The following is a 12,593-nucleotide window of genomic DNA, read 5'->3' as shown; positions in this document are numbered from 1 at the left end:
GTTATTGGGATACCAGTGGAAGTTCCATTGTGTCCGACATCCAGAAGCCGCAGGCCTTGTTGAGAGGCATAATCAGACATTAAAGATCCGCCTTGCCAAAATATGTCAGGACAAAGGGGTCGACTGGATAGTCGCTCTGCCAGTGGCACTATTCTATATGAGAATGGTCGCCCATTCGAGATCAGGGCTATCCCCGTACGAGGTGGTCTTTGGAAGACCACCGAATATGTGGGGGACGCCCATTCCTAAAAGGATTACTGATGTTGATTCTAATATGTTGACAGATTACCTTGCCTCCTTGATGTCTGCACTCCAATCATGTCGTTCACAGGTTGCCGCAGCCTTCCCTGACAACACCGATGTGAAGGAGCATGACGTCCGCCCCGGAGATGTTGTGCTAGTCCGAAACTTCGACAGGAAAAGTCCGTTGGAGCCCCGCTGGAAGTCTCCGAAGACCGTTCTACTTACGACAAGGACCGCAGTCAAATTGGAAGGCAGAAAGGGGTGGGTCCACCTAAGCCATATCAAAACATTCCCAGGACTGAAACCGGAACAAGACACACCCACCCCCACCAGAGACTGTGATTCCAAAGACTTTACCGAAGTTAAAAGAGAAAAGACTCCTCAAGAACAATATCGTATGAAATTGCGATCTAGTCAGTCAGACAGTTTAATTGTTTAAGTCCTCCCCTAGGTGAATCGGTTAAATAGTTTCTGACATGTATCCCCTAGATCGAGTTAGAGAGAGAGAAGAAAAGAAAAGAACATATTGCAAATCACTTCGTAGTCACTGCATAGTGACACTAATAATTATGTTTATTCTAAGTATATTAATAATTGTCGCTAGCATCTTGTTACCTGTATACTATCCTATTTTCAAGCGTGAACAATCTGCTTACAATGTCTCTGCTGAACACACTTTTAGTGAGTTACCTCCTCATGAGCTTTCCTACAGACTTGCGCTGCGCAACAATACATTCATTAGTATGTTACATCATTCTCATCAAACTAACAATGCTACAAATTGCTGGATATGTGGCCGACTCCCTCCCTACCAGAATTATAAGGGAGCCCTGCCTCTCTTTCCTTACCCGTTCACTCACAATGGCTCCTGCGGAGCATGGTTCAAAATAATTAATTCTTTAGATCCCGACATTGCTGTTTTCGATGGGGGTTGGGTTTGGGGAAACCTGAACTTGGTCCTACTAGACGTCTGTTACCCAGATAAGGAGGGACTCCCCATTAGAATAGGAACTGATCTAGAAAATGAAGTATATGGATTAGGTAATTACACAATTAGCCTTATGATTCTTACTGTCGAATCCGAAGCCGCACCAGTTCTACCTATTATGTCAGTACTGCCAGTCACTGGTGAATTATGTATCAAGAAGAAAGGTTCCGTACCCTTAGGTCATAGTAAATGCACTACTGTGGTCGAATTCAGTGATCATGGAAAATCGTCTTTCAAAACTGTCAGTCATTCTTACTTTGTTTGTGGTCATACCGCATACATACGTCTACCTCCAGATTGGGATGGTACCTGTTACATTGCATTCCTTCTGCCACCTGTTTTTCTAGCTCCCTCTGATTACCATAGAAACAGCAATCTAGTCAAGAATAGACCCAGGAGAGATGCCCCCCTTGTCGACTACACAGAAACGGCATGGGAACAGTACACTGACTTTAATAAAGGATTCTTTTTCTTTTTAGGCCCTGTCCAGAATAGTAAATTAATACGCAGATTAACTAGAACACTTGAAGCCGTAGTAAATGAAACTACCTCCGCCTTAGGTAACTTAACAGAAGAGCAGTCCGCTATGCGGGTTGTTGTCCTTCAGAATCGTCTTGTAATTGACGTCATCTTGGCAGATAGAGGTGGAGCCTGTAAGGTCATCGGGTCAAGCTGCTGTGTTTTCATTCCACAGAATGCACCATCTGTATATCAAGCTATCACCCGTCTTCATAATATTGCAAATCAGATACATCAGAATCCAGGCACCTGGACTTGGTCCGGTTGGTTCTGGACAACGTTAACAGCTTGGGGATGGAAGATCCTATCCTTCCTAGGCATTGGCCTAGTCCTAGTATTCAGTTGCTGCCTATGCCTGCAGTGTGGGCCAGCGATCTGTGGATTGTGTGCCACCTCTTGTATTGAACATTCCAGTTTCCACTCAAAACGTAACCGAAAGAAAGAAGAACAAATGATGTTACAAGAACAGACTGATCGATTCATGAGGATCGATATTTCATGAAGGGTCCGTAGGGAACAAGGAGGGAATGAGGAAAATTAAATTTTGGTCATGATGTGTTCCCTAGCGCGTACCCCACCGACTCCATGTACCAGCTTAAAGTGCATGTAACTTCCCTCCTGTGACAGCTATGAAGACGCAAATACATTTGCGTCCACCGTCAACTTGTCCTCTTTCAGATCCACCATGAATGGATTATATAGTCCGTTCCTAAGTATGCTATGCCACCGTCTTTTTGTAGTACACTTTTCATGTATTCCTGCTCTAGCCAGAGTAGGCCCTGAATTCCTGCCATCTGAACCTCTTTTGTGGCTCCTGACTCTGCCCAGGCTACCTCTCTACTCGTGAACTCTGTCCTACTTTCAGCGCGGCCCCTCGCGCTCAGCTCAAGCCTGCTTTCTGCCAAGACTGACTATAACCTTCGAGTTATCTGTTCCGCTCCCCGAGAATACATTCCTGCCTACTAGATCCTGTAAACATCCTCTCCAGCTGCAGAGCCAAAAGGGCCGACCTGTCTTAATACAAGTAATTCATAGCCTCTGTTGCCATGCTTCCATGGAAGGCCCCGTGCCCCACGCTTCACATATAGACATTCAGGCGCTCATATACGCATCCACAGTTAGCATAGAATAGTCTCTGCCCTAGAGACCTTTCCGCCCAGATAGTATAGTTCCTAAACATCAGATATCAGATATGATAGAAGTACAAGTTGATCTGACATGCCAGACTTCTGTCTCTTTCCGTCCGTGTAAATGTCAAGACCCCTGCACCCCGTCAATCACACGTCATGCAGCTGCGCGCGCATCCAAGCTTCCGATTTCTGCTGACATTGCAACATTCTGTTAGCACCACCCCTTGGTGCCACCCACTTGCGTCACCTATCAGTGACGTTTCTAGCACACACCTCTAGTTCACGCCTAGTTTACGCCTCTTGATGATGTATTGGTACCACGTGTATACTGTTATCTTGTCTTCTCTCAGCTGTTACGCCTCTTACATTGAACCTTATGATGTAAATCAAGTATATAAGCTATGTATTGTCAATAAACGAGAGCGCGCTCATCTATCCCTTCTGACACCCCTGTGGTGGTCAGAACATGATATCCTGATTCCTTTATGAGGAATAAAACCCTTAGAAACTCTAACACCACGGACTCTGTTTTCTTTCTGATTGAGTTATCATTGATTAAGTACTTACCTGCATAGAAATTAAGAGAGTAAATTAATTATTTACGTCACAGCAATAATCGATAAAAAAATTAGTAGGATTATAACACTTTAATAACTTATAAATATGTACATCGCAACAAAAACAGTAAACACCTTAAAACATTTTTTATTAAAACAGAAGCAACAATGACAACTAACAGTAGTGATATCCTGGGCGGGTGATGGAACTGGGATTGTTAATGGAAAAAGATCTACAGAGAAAACTATTGGTGATTTATACTTCTCCGGAAATTTAAAACTCACAAATGTTTTATTTGTGTAATCGTTTCAGGTCAAACGGATTGTGGGACAATGTTCACAATGGAAGAGTCACCAAAAGGCATTTGGATCGATGTTGCAGCAGGCTGCCATGTATATAGTTATTTAATAAAACGTTTTACCCTGTTACTTTGCTGGTGTGTTGTATATATTTATAATATTTGCATAGGGTTTGTCGTTATTTTGGGCGGGGTGGGTGGCGGAGCCGAGCTGTCTTGCAGCCATCATGGTGTGGAGCTAAGTTCATCTCACTAGTTTCGTATTTCTCATGAGGGGTTGTTCTTAATGTTTCTATTTTAGCGAGGTCAAAAACAGATCCCATTAGTGGCCTACTGATTTTGCTCGATTCCTTTTGTTTTTTTAAACGATTTTTCACTATCTGCAAAGACTAAACAGAGTATTGCGACTCTGTGCTTGTTTGTAAATACAGAATGAACCAAAGAGAACCAATTCTAAAACAGTAAATGCTTGGATAGCAATCAATCAAATAGAGAGAGAAGCAGGCACGACGGATTACAACGGGGGCAAAGGCCTGCGTTAACTACCCTTCACTATCTGCAAAGACAGAGTACTGCTAAGAGAAAAGAGGGGGGGCAGCGTTCAAAGCACATCAGCGTGCATAAACACAAAAATGTTTTTACCTATCATGCACTTGACATTTGACAGCTTTTGATATTTGCTATTAAAAAACCATTGAAATTCAATGAAAAAAACATAGGTTTTAGCCCATATATAGTTAGGGATTAGCATTTACAAAACCTTATTTTACTCGCATAAAACCATTGAAATTCGCATATATAGTTAGATGCGCTAACTATATATCGCGCACCCGCAATCCACTGCACATATTACATCATTCATGACATGCTCAGTGACATCACTGATGACATCACTGATGACATCTCAAATGACATCACTGATGACATCACTGATGACATCTCAAATGACAACACTGATGACATCACTGATGACATCACTGAAGACATCTCAAATGACATCACTGATGACTTCTCATTTGACATCTCATTTGACATTACTGAGCACATCACTAATGACATCATTCATGTGATAATACGATGAACCTCTTCAGACTCTAATATAACCTTAGATACACTCAGTGTAAACAGACACTCACAGACTGTCACTCATCCATGGAGTTACTCACACACCTAGTCAGTCATGCAAAGAATCAATCACACCTCCATTTCCTCTACTATACAGTTATACACACCTTACTTATTCAAACATATACTAACACATATTTACTCTCTTATACAATCCCTGATACAAGTTCACAATGATCCATACAGCCACTCACACATTCACTGGCTCTTATGCACAGTTATTTATATATGTCAACTCTCACATGTACTGTGTTTTACATATGTACTTACTTTGACATGTAGCACTGAGATATCCATTCACTCACCAATACACTCATGCACACAGTCAACCGCCCATACAGCTGTTTCCACATGCACTTTCGAACCCATACATCTAGTGAATCAACTGCTCACACATCTATGCACAGAGTCATACACCTCCCAGCCACCCACACACACTCAGTCTCCCATACAAATACTTGGGCAACCAATCAATAACCCATATAGTTACTCATATAGCTACTGATCAACACATGCAGCAGTTTACAGAACAACAGACATAATGATGCACAAATTAAGACAGTTTAGTCACTAACCCATTCACTCAGTGAGACACATTTAATCACTCACTCATACAGTCAGTCATGCACCTACTAAATCCTTCATCCAGACACTTATACATCCACTCATTCTTCAATATGTAAGACATATTCTAACTTTACAGAAACATACAGTCACTGGATGTTGTCATCAGTGATGTCATCAGTGATGTCATTTGAGATGTCATCAGTGATGTCATCAGTGATGTCATTTGAGATGTCATCAGTGATGGCATCAGTGATGTCACTGAGCATGTCATGAATGATGTAATATGTGACATCATCAGCAGTGGATTGCGGGTGCGCGATATATAGTTAGCGCATCTAACTATATACGCGAATTTCAATGGTTTTATGCGAGTAAAATAAGGTTTTGTAAATGCTAATCCCTAACTATATATGGGCTAAAACCTATGGTTTTTTCATTGATATATATATATATATATATATATATATATATACATTCACTGAAAAAAACATAGGTTTCACACCAGTTATAGTTACCTGGAAATTTTACTGACATAAAACCATTGAAATTCCACGTTATAGTTATTTGGACTCACTATAACTTGCGCCCCTGCAATGCACTGCTGATAACGTCACTTATTACATCACTCATGACAAGAGCATCACGTTACTTAATCGAGCTGCAGACAACCATCACTGCAGCAAGCAACCTTAATTTTTTTCTAATTTTTTGCTCCAGTTGAGCTGTTTGCAATTCCCTGTCTTTTGTTTCACCCCAGAAAAACTACAAAAAAAATATAAAATTGTTCTGAAAATCCCCCCCAAAAAATATAAAACAGCAAAAAGAAAAAAAAAAACAGTTCTTTTCAGAACTACCTCCAATTTATATTATAATGCTACATTTTTTAAAATCTGTCTTTCTTTTTTCCCTCATGGTACGCTCCCCGGTCCGCTCCCCGGTGCTCGTACCGGGCGCTCCCCCCACGAAAAACAAAACAAAAAAATAATAATGTTTTGCCCCGCGGGGTCCTTTTATGACCCCCACATCAAACCTAGGGGGTCAGGGGGCGTCTACCCCTGCCCTCTTATGGTCATTTCCCCCTTTGTTTTTGCCACCTCTTGTGTCTCGATCCTACCGAGACACAAGATGGCGGCCGCTCCGGACTGTTTGGAATGTTTACAGACACCCGAGAGCCAAGCAGCTTTTTGTGCGCAAGTCGCGCAGCGCGCCCGGAGCGCTCTCCGGAGCGCGTACTGGGGCGCGCTTTTAGATATATATATTTTTTTAAACCTAAATTACTCAAAATCCACTGGAGCACATATCTTGAGACATAGCAAAGGCACATCGGGCTACTAGTCCCTACAATTTTGCCAAATTTGGTGTAAATCCATTCAGCCGTTTGGGCTAAAAGTGAGGTCGACCGCCCTATAGAAATTAACATGGGGAAAACACGTTTTGGGACCCCCTTTTATCTCGGCCCCCGCTTGATGCATCCCCCCCAAACTTTCAGAGAAGGACCGGAGCTCGATGAGGCCATTTTGAGGAGATTTTCAGGCAGATTCATAAACTGGCGCCAAAGTTATTCCAAATAGAATTTTGAGATTTAACATTGAAAAAAATCCTAACTATAACTACCTACTGGCGACCGCCAGTAGGTAATATATATATATATATATATATATATATATTCACTGAAAAAAACATAGGTTATAGACCATATATAGTTAGGAATTCGCATTTACAAAACCTTATTTTACTCACACAAAACCATTGAAATTCCATATATAGTTAGTTGCACTAACTATATATCGCGCACCCGCAATCCACTGCTGATGATGTCACATATTACATCATTCATGACATGGTCAGTGACATCACTGATGACATCACTGATAACATCTCAAACGACATCACTGATGACATCTCAAATGACATCACTGATGACATCACTGATGACATCTCATTTGACATTACTGATCACATCACTGATTATATCATTCATGTGATAATACGATGAACCTCTTCAGACTCTAATATAACCTTAGATACAATCAGTGTAAACAGACACTCACAGACTGTCACTCATCCATGGAGTTACTCACACACCTAGTCAGTCATGCAAAGAATCAATCACACCTCCATTTCCTCAACTATACAGTTATACAAACTTTACTTATTCAAGCATATACTAACACATATTTACTCTCTTATACAATCCCTGATACAAGTTCACAATGATCCATACAGCCACTCACACATTCACTGGCTCTTATGCACAGTTATTTATATATGTCAACTCTCACATGTACTGTGTTTTACATATGTACTTACTTTGACATGTAGCACTGAGATATCCATTCACTCACCAATACACTCATGCACACAGTCAATCGCCCATACAGCTGTTTCCACATGCACTTTTGAAACCATACATCTAGTGAATCAACTGCTCACACATCTATGCACAGAGTCATACACCTCCCAGCCACCCACACACACACTCAGTCTCCCATACAAATACTTGGGCAACCAATCAATAACCCATATAGTTACTCATATAGCTACTTATCAACACATGCAACAGTTTACAGAACAACAGACATAATGATGCACAAATTAAGACAGTTTAGTCAGTAACCCATGAACTTAGTGAGACACATTTAATTACTCACTCATACAGTCAGTCATGCACCTACTAAATCCTTCATCCAGACACTTATACATCCACTCATTCTTCAATATGTAAGACATATTTTAACTTTACAGAAACATACAGTCACTGGATGTTGTCATCAGTGATGTCATTTGAGATGTCATCAGTGATGTCATCAGTGATGTCACTGACCATGTCATGAATGATGTAATATGTGACATCATCAGCAGTGGATTGCGGGTGCGCGATATATAGTTAGTGCAACTAACTATATATGGAATTTTAATGGTTTTGTGTGAGTAAAATAAGGTTTTGTAAATGCGAATTCCTAACTATATATGGTCTATAACCTATGGTTTTTTCAGTGAATTTTCAAGGTTTTGTAAATGCTAATTCCTAACTATATATGGTCTATAACCTATGGTTTTTTCAGTGAATTTTCAAGGTTTTGTAAATGCTAATTCCTAACTATATATGGTCTATAACCTATGGTTTTTTCAGTGAATATATATATATATATACATACATATATAAACATATATCATCTGTATATCTATATAAATACAAACATAAATGCATGCATACATATACTTATATGTATACAGATGCATGTTATTTACATGAAAGTTGAAAAAACACTAATAAAAGCAAAGCTAAAAAGCCACCTCATTACAAAAAGAATGGCTTTAACTTAAACGGGGGCGAGATCTATTGCATTTTCAATGCTTGTTTACTTTGGTTCCATCAAGAAGGCATTCAGATGTGTCACACATTTGCCATACATTCTGAATGTTAGCACTCTAGTTGCACATTAGATCCCTGTTGTAAAGCTACTGCTCACCAGGGACGTCTGCTGCTGGTATTCAAAGTGCATTTTTCAGTCTGCATGTCAGAATTTGTTTAATGAAATAGAAGAGGATTTGAGAAGTCACTCAAAATGATCCCTACTTTTTCTTTCTGAAGCACTAATCATACTTTCTATGGCAAAATAAACCCCCTCATGTTGTTCCTTTTTAAATTGAGTGTTTTCAGACTTACCACTTCATTCCAATCAAGATGGCTTCTGGTGTGCCATACTTTTGTCATAAATAAGACTGTTAGCGCTCTAGTTGTTCTTTAGAACACTCTGGGACCTTCTGTCATTGGGCTATACTTGGGGTACATCTGGGTGATATTTGGGCTACATTTAGGCTCTTTTGTCTCTGGTGGCCATCTTGGGAGACTGTATGTCAGAATTTTTTAATGAAATTGAAGAGGGTTTGAGAAGTCACTCAAAATGTCCCCTAATTTTTCTTTCTGCAGCACTAATCATAATTCATATGGCAAAATATACCCCCTAATTTTGTTCCTTTTTAAATTAAATGTTTTAAGAGTTACCACTTTATTCCAATCAAGATGGCTTCAGGTGTGCCATACCTTTGTAATAAGTAGGACTGTTAGCGCTCTAGTTGTTCTTTAGAACACTCTGGGACATTCTGTCATTGGGCTATACTTGGGCTACATCTGGGTGATATTTGGGCTACATTTGGGCTCTTTTGTCTCTGGTGGCCATTTTGGGAGACTGCATGTCAGAATGTTTTAATGAAATAGAAAAGGATTTGAGAAGTCACTCAAAATGTGCCCTAATTTTTCATTCTGCAGCACTAATCATACTTTCTATGGCAAAATATACCCCCTCATGTTGTTTCTTTTTAAATTAAATGTTTTAAGAGTTACCACTTTATTTCAATCAAGATGGCATCAGGTGTGCCATACCTTTGTAATAAGTAGGACTGTTAGTGCTCTAGTTGTTCTTTAGAACACTCTAGGAGGCTGCAGTAGAACACAAAGGAATCAACTGACAGTCTCTGTCCTTGTTGGATGTACATGTTTTACTGAGAATGTCAGACTTCATTTTCACATGACTGAGAAAGATAATGTGAATTTACAGAAAATATGCTTTCCGTTTAGCTTATAGATCCCCTTCCAAACCACTGTGGGAAAATCATGAGATATTAGTTTTCTTTCAAACAATATTCATGATATCACAGCAGAAGGTTTTTTCACATGGTAAAATCACCTTAGAACCCACCACAATTCCTAAAACGAGTATGGTACCATCAACAAATGATTTATAATGTAACTAAAGTCCTAAAACCCTCTATTAACTACAATGCTTTTTAATGAGGTGCTATCATGTATATTGGTCCCAAGATGGCTGCCAACACTTCTTGGATGAAGTGCTGACAGCCAATCAGATCAGATGTGTGGTTAGGCTCCGCCCAGATATATATCTTTTTTTGAACCTAAATTACTCAAAATCCACTGGAGCACATATATTGAGACTGAGCAAAGGCACATCGGGCTAACAGTCCCTACAATTTTGCCAAGTTTCGTGCAAATCCATTCAGCCGTTCGAGCTAAAAGTGAGGCCAACCGCCCTATGGAAATTAACATGGGAAAAACGCGTTTTGGGACCCCCCTTTTTTCTCAGCCCCCCCTTGATGAAACCCCCCCAAATTGTCAGGGGCTGCTCAGAAACAAAATGTTCCATTTTCCTGAAAATTTCAGCCAATTCCGTGCACAAACGCCAAAGTTATTAGACATAGAATTTTCAAAAATCCCATAGAGAAAAAATCCTAACTATATATACCTACTGGCGACCGCCAGTAGGTAATATATATATATATATATATATATATATATATATATATATATATATATATATATATATATATATATATATATATATATATATATATATATATATTACCTACTGGCGATAGCCAGTAGGTATATATAGTTAGGATTATTTGTCTATGGAACTTTTGAAAATTCTATGTCTAATAACTTTGGCGTTTGTGGACGGAATCGGCTGAAATTTTCAGGAAAATGGCACAAGAAAAAAAAAAAAGTAAGGAAGTTGCAGAGATCGCAACTCTTGGCTCTTGGCTACTGAAACTCCCATAGTTGGAAGGAACAGAAACTCTAATAAAAGTGAAGGTAAATTCAGACTCATCACTCCTTATTCAAAAGGAGCGGGGGATCTGAAAGCAATGCTAACTAAGAATTGGAACATTTTAAAAACCGACAGTGTTCTTGCAGATGACATACCTGCCTACCCTTTAATCACATTTAGCAGGGTGAGGTCACTCAGTGATATGCTTGTCTCGAGCCACCTTAAGAAACCAACACCAAAAGCTAACTCCCTGAAGCGGATGGCAGGCTTCTTTCCTTGCGGCCACTGCAAGGCTTGCAGTGGCAGCAAACGGGTGCTATCATTTGATATACCTGATACCGGGAAGAAAGTGCCTATCAAGCACTTCATTACATGCAGTTCCCAGTTTGTGGTGTATTGCTTGGTCTGCCCATGTGGCTTACGCTACATAGGCAGCACGATCAAGGAGCTCAAGCTGAGGATCCTGGAGCACCAACGGGCGATCGAGAAAGTTGACATCTCATATCCGGTCGCCCGACACTTCGCAGAGGAGCACAGCAAAGATCGCAAGCTACTCTGATTCTTCGGATTGGACATGGTCCCACCGAATGTAAGAGGAGGCGATAGGCTGAGGCGACTCCGCAGATTAGAGTCCAGATACATAGTCGATCTATCAACAAAACAACCTGGTGGGCTCAATAGCGGGGAGGAATTAGCATATCACCTGGGCAAGTAACAACATAGGATTAGCTGAGCGTCCATTCCCATAGGAAGCCAAATACACTGTAATGAATTTCCAACTAGAACAGGTATGCTCCATGGGAGAATGTATATGTGGACTCTGTAGATCAGCAGCACCTTTCCCATTAAGCTCTGTCGACAGCTTTCCAATTATGAGATCTATGAACCTGACCTATGAATTTCTGTATACCTTGTATATTTTACCTGTACGAGTATGCAAATAATGATACCTATATACTTTTGTCTCCCGACGTTAATGAGGATGGACTACCATGGATGTGTCAATATACCCATAGACATTCAATCTCTAACGAACATATACCTACACTACACATGGAAAAGGGTGGCATTTTATTTGTATATGTACGTGCAAATATCTGGATGAAGGGTATAATTTTGAATTATAAGTTTGTCTCCCTTGCCTATAACTGGCACTGCAGCATTAGGATATTCACGTAAAATTGTGACCTGGAAGTATTCTTTTTTGACAACCTATTGTATTTTTCATTTTCTAACACAGTTAGATTTGGTCCAGTCCAACCTTACTTCTGTAAATAGTGTAAATGCATCTTTCCTTTGCGAGTTCCATGAATCGAAAAGAGTATTTTCCTGTTACACATCCTGTAAATAGCATTACTTAGGAACCATGATGAAATATGACGGAATAATTGGTTCACTGGCTGTTATAGGACAGATATCAATTCTTTTTGTTTCTTGCTTTCATGTGCTTGAGGATCTGTGTGACTTCTTTATGTTTTTTCATGCACTAATGAGACTATCTTAGCATTGTACATATATATCATAGGACACTAGCCGATTCACGGCTTTATTTTAACCATGATTACTTCATGTTTGAATTTGTAAAGACCCTTGGG

Source organism: Lissotriton vulgaris, chromosome 11 (genome assembly GCF_964263255.1).
Source record: "Lissotriton vulgaris chromosome 11, aLisVul1.2, whole genome shotgun sequence".
In the NCBI taxonomy this organism is placed as follows: Eukaryota; Metazoa; Chordata; class Amphibia; order Caudata; family Salamandridae; genus Lissotriton; species Lissotriton vulgaris.
This window is presented reverse-complemented; position numbering follows the sequence as displayed.